This window comes from Brachyhypopomus gauderio, chromosome 5, assembly GCF_052324685.1.
Source record: "Brachyhypopomus gauderio isolate BG-103 chromosome 5, BGAUD_0.2, whole genome shotgun sequence".
In the NCBI taxonomy this organism is placed as follows: Eukaryota; Metazoa; Chordata; class Actinopteri; order Gymnotiformes; family Hypopomidae; genus Brachyhypopomus; species Brachyhypopomus gauderio.
The window spans coordinates 21,141,895-21,156,422 of NC_135215.1; the positions used below are offsets into that span (position 1 = coordinate 21,141,895).

General features: G+C 39.9%; 1 protein-coding gene across 1 annotated transcript in view; it reads left to right on the top strand.

The window, feature by feature from the left end:
• The first annotated feature begins 13,975 nt into the window (after positions 1-13,975).
• Positions 13,976-14,528, top strand: part of LOC143514802 (chemokine-like protein TAFA-2) — a 42,881-nt gene continuing 42,328 nt past the window's right edge. Inside the window, exon 1 of the mRNA XM_077006438.1 lies at positions 13,976-14,465. The gene's annotated coding sequence lies outside the window, so the exon portion shown is untranslated. The remainder of the gene's footprint in view (positions 14,466-14,528) is intronic.

A 14,528-nucleotide genomic window follows, 5' to 3' on the forward strand; every position in this document is an offset into this window, starting at 1 on the left:
CCTTGAATGAATTCAAGTTTGCAGAATATCAATACCTCTGTTACTACTGAGGCAAACTTCAGTAGAGGCATACAGAAAGGAGATGTCAACCAGAGGAATGGGGAAAAAATAATAGAGCTGAGAATAAAGGGTGCAGTATAAAAGGGAGGGTGGAAGAGTATAAACGACAATACGAAAGGAATAATGTACACTTTGAAGAGATCAGCTGAGAATGCATTTAAAAAGTTTAGTAAGGTTATTTATAGAATATAGAATGACAAGGTTTAGTAGGTTACAGGAAAGGGAGATGGGACAGGGTATAGTGAAGTGAGGACTTAAGGTGTGAGAAAGCAGTGGGGGGGGTGTAGTGGAGGAGGAAGGAGGATATTAATATGCTAGAGCTGAGGGGTGAGCAGGGGGTGTCGAGGAGAGCAGGTGTCTTGAAGATGAAGGAGCACACAGGCAGCCTTCTCTGGGAATCCTTTCAATTATGTGAAAACCTTATTTAATAAGAACAATCGGGGAGTTTAAAAGTTGATAAAAGGAATGTTTCTACAGATAAGGATTATTAGCTGGAGTTGCCACTAGATTTTTACCCAGTGGGAGAAATAGATTGACAAATGGATAACAGCCCACCAATGTGGAGAGAGGTCCAAAACCTGGGTTGTTCTGTAAAGGCAGGCTGTGCACCAGGGCCTAATGGAGGGCTGTGTCAGGTAAAATTTTCCTGAGGTCTTGAAATTTTTGTAAAAGATGATGGTCATAATCTGGAAGAAAGGGGTTATTCAAAAAGAGTGGAGAAAAACAAGGGCTATTCCAAAAATGAAGGGTTCTCTGGGGGTGGATCAGTGGATAGAAAAGATTTTTTTTACCAACCCAATTGTATTCATTCAGTTCTAGATTAAAAATAACTATTTATATGCATACTCAGCAATCTGATGAAAATCTTACTAGTGCTAATGAGTTCCAAAATTGTGCATATATATTGGAACACCACTTAGAGTACATGTTACCACAACTACGAGCAGCATGTGAGTCCAGAGATGAGCAGCAGTATCCTCTGATGTAATGGGCAACAACTAGAATTTGGCACACTTGTATTTTTAATTACATTAAAGTTATGGCTGACTCAGGAAAACTTCATGCGGTGCAGCTCTGAACACTCCAAATCCCATAATGCACAGCACAGGCTAACTCGACCCACCTCCCTTGATTACTAAGCACACCTGCACCTCAATCCACTTCCCCATATATACTGGAGCTTTCCCAGGGTCATTGTGAAGTATTGCAATACTAAGCATTTTACCTGTGACCACTGCTTCCTGTATTTTGGCCTGTTTTATGTATTGGAATTTCTTTTTTGGATTTGCCCTTTTGTCCTTTTGTGCCTTGTTTGTCTGTTATTACGTATTCGACCTAGATTGTTTCGACTCTGATTGTGGCTTACATTTTGGTGCCTTCAGTCATATCCTGGTTATTCCCTGAATAACTTCACGTCTGTGAAGTCAAGTTTGTAGCCTGGCTGCACGTGTCAATTTTATCATGCAACAGCTCACACAGAGAGATTTTATTTCATGTGCTGTATAGGCATGTAAACCCACTGTCATCCATTTGCTCAAACACTTGTCTGAAGACGTTATTATGGCAAGCATCACAGCCATCCATCTTGTTCTTTTAATGCCCCAAAGCTTTATCTCCTCCTGTAATCCAATACAGACATTTACCTGGCAATAATTCTGCTTGTTAATGGATTATTAACAGGTTTACCCATCTTGTTTAATCAGATATACAGTACATTGTATTTAAAATGGCTTTAATCAGAATGGTCTACGTCAATTTAAGTGTATACATGGATGTTTTCTATTTCGAATAGCTGTTATGCAGTCAGCTGGGTGTGCGATCATGCTGTTTTTCCTTCAGTACTTTCATTACTTTCAATCAATTAATCACCACCTCCTTTTTAGTATCACCAAATAACTTCATCATAAAGTAAAATATTGAGAGAGATCATACACAGTGGAACTGACAGCGACTGGGACCAATGTTTGAACATTAAAAAAGCATCAATTTGTACACAGCAGCATTGTTCTCTTTGTACAGTTAAATATCAGGAAGTTGCCATGCAATGGTATCTTGCCATATGGCAACACCATGCAGTAGAGGGTTAATGTTAAATCACCTATTCATTGTTTGAATATCTACTTATGTTTTAATAATAATATTATTTGGGTTGCTTGTATCCTTTTTAATTAGTTAATTTAATGTATGTTTTGAATGTCATTGTTTTTTATTCTGTTAGTTTTCCCCTTGTGTTTTACCGTTTGAGTCAGCCCATTTTATGTTGCCTACTGGTGTCATTAAATGCATTTCAAGAAGCAAAGTGGCATCTCATGGTTATTCTTTGGCACTGACAACACACTGGTGTCAAAAGTAGGGTAGTGCTGTCAAACTAGAAGCAATCGATGAGTGCATCAAAAATGGAAAAGCAGAAGAAAACACAGCATAGAGAAAAAGAGGTACAGCGTGCAACATCTGCCCCCTGCCTGGCAGGTCCAGCCGACCGAGAGCAAAATGGATAGCTGAGCAAGGTGGTGAATAACTGAGGAGAGCCAAGCTGGTGTCACCCATGAGAGAGTCAATGGCAATACACAGTCCACAGCTGCCTACTGCACTACAATGACAAGGGTGCTTGGGAACCATTCTCTGCACGGCTGCGATTAGTTACTCGACACTATGGCAGGACAGTAGCGGCTACTGCGACACAGTTGTGTCTAGGGAAAGCATTCTGGGTGCTCATGGATCTGCTGCCAACGCAGCCTGACAATCTTGCTGCATTGACCACAGCTCTCCAGAAATGTTTCAGGCAGGTAGCACCGCTATCAGCCCAACAGCTACTCCTGGTGAGATGGAGGCTATAGAGAGAGCAGATAGGCATGTTGGCAACAGAACTGAATCCAATGGTATGATAGGCATGTCTGTCTTTTGAGAAGCCTGTATAGGAGGAGTTCGCATTAGAAGACTTCCTGGATGTGTTGTTACTGGAAGAGCTGAAATGACATGTGGAACCAGCTAACTTCCAAGCAACTGCCACAGAGGCAAGACAGAACATTTTTTTTGCAGAATGGAGGGGGCTATATGGTCTCATGGCCTAGAGAAATAGGGGTGGGCGCAGCAAAAATAGGGGTGGCGCAGCAAAAATAGGGGTGGGCACAGCAGAAATAGGGGTGGGCGCAGCAAAAATAGGGGTGGGCACAGCAGAAATAGGGGTGGGCGCAGCAGAAATAGGGGTGGGCACAGCAAAAATAGGGGTGGGCACAGCAGAAATAGGGGTGGACACAGCAAAAATAGGGGTGGGCGCAGCAGAAATAGGGGTGGGCGCAGCAAAAATAGGGGTGGGCACAGCAAAAATAGGGGTGGGCACAGCAAAAATAGGGGTGGGCGCAGCAAAAATAACCAGGGTGATGAGCACATCCTCACAGCTGTAATTAGTAATTGGTTTAATGACTTGTTATTTTATTACTGTCTTTGTGATGTTTTGTGATGATGTTTTGTGATGATGTGATGTCCTGATTTTCCACCTTTGAGCCAGTCCTTTTCCTGTTTATAGATGCCAACCATCACTGGAAGGCTCAGGTCAACCATAGTGATGGTCTACGGGATCTGGTGCTGTAATTATAAACAAACAAAATACACACAAACCCACAACACATACAGTGGAATGTACCAAGAGCACCTGATTATATCTGCAGCTAAAGAGAGAGAGAAACAGTTGGTTTCCCATCTTCCATAGTAGCCCTCTTCAAGAGAAATTTTGACATTTGGTCTTCCAGGATGATCTGTCTTCCACTGACTAAAAGTGGATACAATTATATAGCATGGCAAGCTAGTTACAGGTTGTGGTCAGGATTGTGATGCCAAAAAAGTTGGACCTCCCCTCTTTCTGTGTCTACCACTGTGCAGTGTTGTCAAGGTTTAACTGGTAGACAACTGTCTTGTGACCAGAGGGTCATGGGTTCGACTCCCAGGCATGAGGCAATGACTGAAGTGCCCTTGAGCAAGGCACCTAACCCCAAATGCTCCCTGGGCGCTGGGCTAGGGCTGCCCACCGCTCTGGGCATGTAATTACTAGTGTGTGTGTGTGTGTGTGTGTGTGTGTGTTCTAACTGCACAGATGGTTAAATGCGGTTACCCATCTAAATTTCGATTGCGGTGAAAAAAATCACAATTGACAAATATGGCACATTTCACATTTCACATTAAGAAACTTTCCATAGTGAAATGTGCAAAGTAACTCACAGCTTGTCCATGATCCATTTAAATATGAACATCAACCATGCCTGTTGCTCCATTGTCATGCCTCTTGCTCCTCTTCCTGCCTGTTGCCAGGTTTAAGTTGTTTTTTATTTAATTTGGTTTCATGGCTTGATTAGTCATTGTTTATTTGTTGACTATTCTTTTCCATCACTCTTTTCTACCTCATCCTAGAATACAAATCTTTTTGCAATATTTAGGTGTTTTTTTTTTCAAATGTGCTATTTTCCATTCAGTTTTGTTTTCTTTATTATTATTATTATTATTATTATTATTATTATTATTATTTTGTGCCTTTTCAAAATTCGCAAAAAAGTTTGTGAATAGAAAACGTTCTTCCCAATACCTAGAGGACCATAAATGTGGGCAGGTATATGCAAATTTTAGGAAGATAATTATTTATCAGTCAAGACTGTTATGTAAAAAGAATTTGCCCTATAATGTTTTATTAATATGGGATTAAAATTTTAAGGAGGTAACAACAGAATATAAGGTTCATATTTTGTCAGTTCCACATACCAAATTCTCCTTATTCAACAATGCCAAGGTAAATACAGTTTTCCATACAGATTATGCATTCTGCACTGGTTTGTTTAGACTCTAACATGAAAATTCATTTAACAGTACATTACATTAGTCTAATCTAGGCCATGTGTGGTTATGAAGATTTAACATTAATTTAAATTTAAGGCTTATATTAATTCAGTTTGCTTCTAGCAGCTTTAGGCCCAAGAAAAAAGATCTCTGCGTTTCAGTAGGATGATGTTTTCTAACATTCATGCTTTTATGTCCTTTTATGTCCTTGAATTATGCCGATGTTTAGCCTTTGTTTGGTTGATATAAATGAATGTCATCAGCATATCATTAGAAACTAATGCCATGTTTACAAATGACACTACACAGGATAGAGTAAATGGTACTGTAATGGAATGGCACCCCTTATGCCCCATAGACTTGACCTTGGTATGGTCTGTTGTGTTCGTGTTTGTTGTGTTGCTGATGTTGTCATTGTCATGTCCCCTTGTTTGCCTGCCTTCTGTTTCATCTGTATCTTGTTTCCCCTTTATCAATGTACGTATTCACAATTTTTCCCAGTGGATTTGGTTCATTTCTCAGATCAGAATTTAAATTCTCAAAACTGTTCAATCTCCACATCTACTTGTCACTTGTGCACACCATAATCACATTACTCATTGTGTTTCACATTTTGCAAATACTTTTGTACATTTGCTTTTGCAAATGGTCATGGACAATTTTCTGTTGTTTATTGCATTATCAATTGATTATGATATATGTTTATGTCATATGTCATGTTTATCAAAATGTATTCTATGTATTGTCTGTTGAATTGTCTTACCCTCCAAAGCATTTAGGCTTTAGGTAATTGTTTAGGTCATTACATGCAAAAGTACTGAATGTGTTGTCATAATCTCTCAGACATCATTTTATATTTATTTTGGTTTTTTTTTTATCCTAACTTGATGAAATTGTTCACAGGTGAACCTTGGCATTCAGTTATAGTAAGAAAGAGAATTTGTGAAGGTTTAGATCAACCAATGGTCTCAACCATAGTTTAGAGGTGCGTCTTATGAACCTTTACTGTAATTGGCAAACATTTATCACAGTCTCATAATGGAAAGACAAGTCCATGTACAGAGTGAACAGCCAAGAAGAGGAGTAAGACTGTGGTGTAAGGCTGAGGGGACAAAACAGAGGAAGAGGTAGGAGGGTCCATGTCCATAGGTTTGTCCCAGGTGAAATAAGTCATGGTCTCACAATAGCTGAAGTTGGTCGCCGGTTACAGCCAAACATTGAAAGAAAAACTGTGTCTTCAATCATTCAAACATTTCATAGAGAAAACATGTATGTGATTCTGAAATGTACTCTCGCTGTATTGCTGCACATTGACATCAATTATGAAATGTTATTCAATTTTATGTTTTGCATTTTTGCATTCTTATACCATACAAGACATCAAGACTAGCTCATACTGGTAGCAGAGGTCCCATTTTCACACCTCAACAATAGGAGGCTGTTTGTGTTCATGTTGTTTTGAATGTGTAGAGTACGTTTATAATTTTACAGTTTTTTTCTGTTAGTTGTTTTTTCTGAATTTCAATTTGATTTGTTTTTGTCAACAAATTGCAGTGCGAACAATACAGTCCAACAATATTGCTGTACAAATTTGATTCCAGACCAATTTCTTTCTATCAGTCTCCCACATACAGTTATGTGTAACTTTGTGTTCTGTGTAAGTTTGTATTTTGTGTGTAACATATTGTTTCATTTGATATACCACAGAATGTTCAGCGTTCTCCATCAGAATATACTTATAGTCTGCACTGACTGTGACTTACAGTTACACTGACAACATGATTCAAGATATTCTTGCCTAGAATACAGACTAGATATTCTGATGGCACTGACATATTGATTGCTTTTGAGGCAAAAACAAAGAATTTTGAGTGAAGTATGTGCTTTTGCAGGGATTTCATTGGGGTTTGCTGTTTGCACTAACTGTTTTGAGAAATGCACTTATTATGATGCCAATGTAAACCATGATGTGAGAAATGTACCAAATCTGTAAACCTTCATGTTTTGCCCTGCATTGTCGGTTTGTGTTGCTGTGATGTGTCTGTCTGCACGTTAATTATGTTATCTGCTGCACCACTCTCTTGGCTTCCCCTCCCTCACACCATAACGGGTCGAGCTCGGAACCTTGAGGGACACTGTATTTTAGGAATTGCCATAAGCCTACATACTTTTACAAACGAATATCGTTCAGATAAGATTTGAAATAATTTTCTTTTGACCCCTACAAGGTTTTCTAGACTGTCTAGTCTGCTGTGTCAAATATTGCACTCAGATCCAGGAGGACCAGCAAAAAACAGGGAAAATATCCTGTGTTATATTCACTAAAGCTGTAGTTGTAATGTGATGCAGCCTGAAATCCTGGATGAAACTTTTCAACAGGGTGATTCTTATGCAAATGCATGCTTAAGTGATGTACTACCCATTTCTTTGAACCCTTCTCCAAAATGTTTAATTGTTCTGTAATTTCAAACCTTATGTAAGTTAAGATTAGATTTTCTCTTAAGAGGTTGGATTACTATTACATTCAGTTTTTGGATTTAGAGACTTAGAAATTGCTGTTGTTAAAAATGCTTTCTTTTAAGTAATCTCATAGGAATGGATCCAGAAGGCATGTAGAAGGTTTAGAAGTGGAAATCATTCTGAAGTAAAATATTCCAACCCCTCTGCTATAGCTATCCTGGGCTCAGTATCTGCATCAGTTGTTTAAGGGAGCAGGTTTGTGGCAGTTTAGCAGGTGTGGTGGGAAATTGCCTGAGGGCAAGTCTTGAACAGACTGAGTGACTTGCATGCAGGAAGGGCGTGTTTATTTACAAGGTGTGGGTTAGAGTGGTGAAAACGAAGTGGTGAGACCGGGAAAATGTTTGTGAAGGAAATCTTTGAGCATCATAAGAAGACGATGTTTGAACTCTGGGGTAGAACGTGGAGCATTCCGTAGCTCAGCACCAGGTGCCAACATTCTGAATCCATTGTGACTTGAATCTGAATGTACCAAGTGTTAATGCCAGGCATCACCAGCCTGGTCTTGATCATATTCAGGGTGTGACTGATCAACTTTATTCCCCTGTAATTACTATAGCTCTGAACGTCGCCCTTATTCTTGAAAATCGCCACCATTATGCTTCGTCTCCACTCCTCAGGCATCTTCTGACCTTCCAAGATTCTGTTAAATAACCCAGTCGAAAACTCGACTGCTGTCTCTCCCAAACATTTCCATGCCTTCTTTTGAATATCATCCGGTCCAACTGCCTTACCACACTTCATTCTCTGAATTGCAGCCCTTACTTCCTCCTTGCTCACCTGGGGCACTTCCTGATTCACAACCTTTACCTCTTCTAACCTTCTTTCCCTTTCATTCTCTTGATTCAACAGTTCCTCAAAATACTCCTTCCACCTTCCCAAGACACTCTCCTCACCAGACAACACATTACCATCTTTATCATTTATCATCCTAACTGGTGCACATCCTGCCCATCACAGTTTGTCTTTCTGGCCAATCTGTACAGATCATTTTCCCCTTCCTTAGTGTCCAGCTTCTCATACAGCTTGCTATATGCCTTCTCTTTAGCTTCTGCCACTGCTCTCTTTGACTTACGACACATCACCTTGTACCTCTGTCTACTTTCTTCATCTCACTGAAAATCCCAATTCTTTTTAGCCAACCGCTTTCCTCTCAAACTTTCCTGAACTTCCTCATTCCATCACCACGACTCCTTGTCTATCTTCCTCTGTCCTGAGGTCACACCAAGTACCTTCCTAGCCACATCCCTCACTGCATTTGAAGTCTCATCCCAGGTATCCAGAACACCACCACCATTACCCAGTACCTGCCTCACCTCATCCCTGAATTTTACACCACAGTCCTCATCATTTAACTTCCACCACCTGATCTTAGGTTCCACTCTCACTCTCTACCTCTTCTTCACCTCCAAAACCATCCTACATATCACCATCCTATGCTGTTTAGCTACACTCTCTCCTGGTAACACCTTGCAATCACTAACCTCTTTCAGGTTTCGTCTCCTACAGAGGATATAGTCGACCTGTGTGCATCTTCCCCCACTCTTATACATTACCCTGTGCTCTTCCTTTTTCTTAAAGTAAGTGTTAACTATAGCCATCTTTATCCTTTTAGCAAAATCTACCACCATGTCCTTCCGTATTCCTTTCATTAACACCATATCTACCCAACACCTCCTCATCAATACTGTTCCCTCCACCAACATGTCCATTTAAATCTGCTCCAATAATCACTCTCTCTTCTTTAGGAACCTGCGAAACAACTTCATCTAACTCTCTCCAGAATTCTTCTTTCTCCTCCAAATCACAAACTACCTGAGGAGTATAAGCACTGATTGCATTCATCATCACCCCATCAATCTCTAACTTTACACAGATCACCCTGTCACTTACTCGCTTTACCTCTACTACACTCTTACTAAATTCATCCTTCAGTATTACCCCTACTCCATTTCTCTTCCTGTCTACACCATGATAGAAGAGTTTGAAGCCACCACCAATGCACCTGGCCTTGCTCCCCTTCCACTTGGTCTCCTGTACACACAGTATATCTATCTTCCTCTTCTCCATCGCATCAGCTAGCTCTCTCCCTTTACTTGTCATAGAGCCCACATTCAAGGTACCAACTGTAACCTCCACCTTCCTGCTCTGCCTCCTCTCCTTCAGCTTCAGAACCCTCTTCCCCCCTCTCCTCCTCCTCCTTGTCCCAACAGTAGTACAATTTCCGCTAATGCCCTGTTGGACAACAGCACCAGTGGCGGTCGTTGTTAACCCGGGCCTCGACCAATCCAGTATGGAATTTCTATTTTTGATCCGCATCATTTGATTTGGCGCAGTTTTTACACCGGATGCCCTTCCTGACGCAACCCTCCTTATTTATCCGGGCTTGGGACCGGCACTAAAATACACTGGTGTGTGCACCCTAGTGGCTAGGTTAATTAAACAGAAAGCTAAAAGCAGTTAATATTTCTGGACAATTTGCTATTTTTACTAGAGAATGAATGTTATTATATGCTTGAAACAATTAAGAGGGTAACATAGAGAGGACATATGATTTTATGATTAAGGTGAAGTGTAGATATGACAAGTAATGAAACAGCTGGCTTCTGTGTTGACAACAAATGTCAAAAGTAAATCAAACATGATTCCCACAATGAGTAGGTCATACTATAGGCTATTTTCTGTGAAACCTCATGAGTCTAGGATACATACAGCTAATTGTCTCATTGTGCTCTATCTAATTCATAATGAATATCAAAATCACCTATAATTAGTATTTTATTCATAGAAATTAGCAAGTTTCTAAACAGTAATGATATCATTCACAATGACAGCTTCAGGTGCAAGGGATCTTATATTAAGCAATACTAATTTTAGATCAAAGGTGGTGTAGCTACAAATTGATCTTGTTTTGTTGAACATATTTGCAGTCCAGACTTTTTCCAGCCTTTCTGAAATTTTGTTTGATTCGGGGAACAGACAGTGGAGTACAGAGTATGTGGTGACTCAAGACAGTTAGTAGACCACTGGTGAAGCCAATTTGTCTGTTGCCTGACCTTGGCTCGGTGTCTGTATATCTTATGCTGATGACTATCTGAGAGACAACTCTATGTTTTCAAGAAATGAAAGAATCACCTTCCTGCAAAGGGTGGATGTTGTCCTTTCTAAAAAGACCTCAAAGGTAGACCAAAACTAATCTGAAAAGCACACATAGTTTTCTGAGCACCACCTTGACATCCAACCACTTACTTACCAGTGATATGTGGTAATGTTCATTCCAGGGCATATTACTGCAGCACACAGTGAATCTCCTGTTTTGGCAAGCTAATGCTTACTTTGTCCAAACAAATGAATTAACAGTTCTGTTACATTCTTCACTTTAACCTCATAATTTTTTTTTCAAAAGTTCTCCAAATCCCAGACACCCACAAACTTCATCCATCCAATTACCTTTGGTACCCTGGTTACTCATATATGCTGGGAAGAAGACACTGACATTGTGTAATATATAGCACACTACAGGTTGCATGTTGACACCGATGTAACTGTTGTTTTTTATTGCAAGCATTCCGAAAGTAGTGTGGTAGTGTATGTATCTTTGCTATCTAAAGATTTAATAGGCTAATGCTATAAAAACATACCACAGTGTAATTTTAATTGCTTTCTTTTCCTGTTATGTTTAATTGTTTAATTAATAAACCTGATACTTGTTCCTGTGAGTTAAACTTGGTGAAGATGGTATTAACATTTAGGAAAAAGGAGCATCAAATAATATATTTTTAATATCATGTCAGTATTTTGGTGTATGTATGTTGTGTATATATATATATATATATATATATATATATATATATATATATATATATACAACATACATACACCAAATTACTGACATGATATTAAAAATATATTATTTTTAAAATATATTTTATATATATATATATATATATATATATATATATATATAAAATATATATATATTAAAATATATTATATATATATATATATATATATATATATATATATATATATATATATATATATATATTGTATGTGTACACAGTTTAACCTGTATGCATTTGTGTTAGCCATCCCTCTAGAGCAGTAATACTCATCTCACGGCCCGCGGGCCAAATCCGGCCCGTGATTGGGTGGTGACTGGCCCGCGGCCACTTCTTGTAATTGCTCAAAATTCAAATAATTTACACATTTTAATTTTTATGGTGTAACAAATGCTGAATAATTCCCCCTTGTGTTCACAAAGGGAACTGTCTGTAAGACGAGTCCTCTGAATCATTAGTTTGTACACGGCCCTTTAGGTCCTAGCGATTTGGGCCTTTAAGGTAGTGAACAGTTTGCGCAGGTCAAGAATCACTGCTGATCTGCGCGGAAAAGACGTGTCCTTAAATGAATATCTTGGCAAAAAAATGAGTGAGGTTAGTAAGCGGAGAAAAGTTGACGTCGAAAACAGAGTTTAATAACAAATGGACAGATGGGTTTGCATTCATTTTGCCACCTCATGCCAATGCAAAACCGTTGTGTTTAATTTGCCAAAAGACAGTTGCTGTATGCAAAGTTGCTAACATTAAGTGTCTTTACGAGTGAAAACATGCTAGCTTCAGTGCAGCTTTTCCGGTTAGTAGCATTGCACGAAAAGACAAGATTGAGGCCTTAAAGTTGTCTTATTCTACCACATCAACCATCTTGACGACTTCCACTACTGCTGCTGAAAAAGCCACCGCTACTTTGCTGCATGTAACCTGGGAGCTGGCTAAAAAGGTCACCTCTGAACCCCTCCCTTTAGTTATGCTGCTATAGATTAGTCTGCCGGAGCCACATGCTGATCACTGGCACGTGAGCTACGTACATTTAAATCAATGGTGGTTTAAATTCATGTCCACTCAGTCTGTATTGTCTATCTTCTTGCATGGCTCTTCCCAAGACGATTGGATACAGGCACCTGCAGGCACCTGGGGGATGGTCTGGCTGCCGGTGGATGTGCTGATGCCGGGGTTCACCTGGGGAGTAACACTGCAGTCGGAGCCTACAATACCAGCATCACTGCTCCGACACGGAATGAAAGCCTGGCATTCATCAACAGACATTTACAGTGACAATATCAAAACCCAGAACTTTCAATTCTACCTTTTACCTAGTCTGATTGTGTGAATTGTGTGTGACTTGTGTATTTGTGTGTTAACGGGCCGCCCAATGGAGGATGGGTTCCCTTTTGAGTCTTGGTTCTCCCGAGGTTTCTTCCTATTCCCCACCATCATAGGGAGTTTTTCCTCGCCACTGTCGCCTTTGGCTTGCTCATTAGGGTTCTGGACCCATAGTATTGTTAACCTTATAAATCCTGTAAAGCTGCTTTGCGACAACTTGAGTTGTTAAAAGCGCTATACAAATAAACTTTGATTGATTGATTGATTGATGAGTCTACAGATGCAACAGACACTGTACAGCTGTCCGTGTTTGTGAGATATTTTAACGGGGAGCTTTTCAAAGAGGAGCTGCTGTGCCTTTTGCCCCTCAAGAGCAATACAACAGGTGAGGCCATGTACAATTCTATGAAAAGTTTCTTTGATAAGAATTCTCTGGAGCTGGATAAAATCAACCTCCTTGTAACTGACAGTGGGCCATCTATGATAGGTCAAGAGAGGGGCTTAGCATCACGTCTCATGTCAGACCACCCCACAGTTAACTCACTACACTGCATCATTCACCAGACGGTGTTGTGTGCCAAACTGTCCAGTGAAATGAAAGGAGTGATGGACACAGTGATCAAAATTGTAAATCACATTCGCTCAACTTCAAGTTTACAGCACCAGCTTTTGAAAATGCACAAGCTATCAGTCTTTTTTTTTAAGTTTGCTCATTTTATATGAATGTAATTTAATGACTGGCCCTCGGCCGCTTCTCATTTTCCAAATGTGGCCCTCAGCTAGATCAAGTTGAGTATCCCTGCTCTAGAGCTTCATTAGGAGAACCAGAATACCATCCAGTGAGCATTATTTCTGTGCAGCTGGTGAACGCCACTGTGTTGGTGAACTGAATTGTTCCACACGATGGCGCCATGTATACACATTTGTATTTGGACCAGTCCGTACACTTGATTATCTAAAGGAGAGGATGACGGGATAAAATCGTATTACGTTATACAAAACAATTAACTTCATTGTAAAATCACCGTACCGTTTTATAGACATGTAATAAATTAGATTCATTATAATCATACATACATACATTTTGTCGCTTTGTCAAAAATGATCTATGGTTAATATTGCAGTTTAATATAAATTTTTACATGTTATACTTTAACAAATTATATAAGGCATTAGTTCACTGCCGCCCGTGTAGATGATGATGATAAATCAATTAACGTTGTTATTATTATTAATTATTATGATTATTATTATTATCACTGTTATTATCATTATTATTGTCGCTGATGCTTTTGTTACATGATAATACTGATACTGATCATATTATTAATTGATCAAAAAGCGGGGGTAATAAGCGGATGTCTTAAGAGGAGGGGTGTGAAGCTACAGGGTGAGATGAGCCACTGCTTCATACAGCCAGAAGTTAAACTTGATCCGAGCGCAGGTGGTGTTTCGTGTAACCCTCGGGAGGATAGACGCGTCTTTAGCCTTCCACTGGGCGGATCAAACTTAGGAGATTTTTGCCAATATTAGCAATGTACCAGTAATGTGAAGTGCTAGTTTCTCTCCGTGACACATTCAGAGTTGCTCTTGTTTGGTTGGTTGGTTGGTTGGTTTTCTTTTCAATAGGCTCACTATAGCCGACATATTAGAAGTGTGAACATCAAGTGGAATTTACTGGTGTTGAAACTGCACGTTCGTGCTGTCCTAGGACATCCGGATAAAACGAATGTTCGGATTGAGAGCGTCATCTCAACACGGTAATGCAACTCGGACCGATCTGATGCGACCAGACTATGCTGATCTCGCAGGCGAAAAGTGGCCGAGCGTTGGTCGACCAAATGGATTAGGAGACGGAGCGCCCCGCTGAACGCCCAGGAGCGCACGTGAGCGGCGCAGCAGGTACGCACGAGCCTCATGTGTCTGAACTCCTGACACCATTAGAAATCGCAAGGATGAATTTAA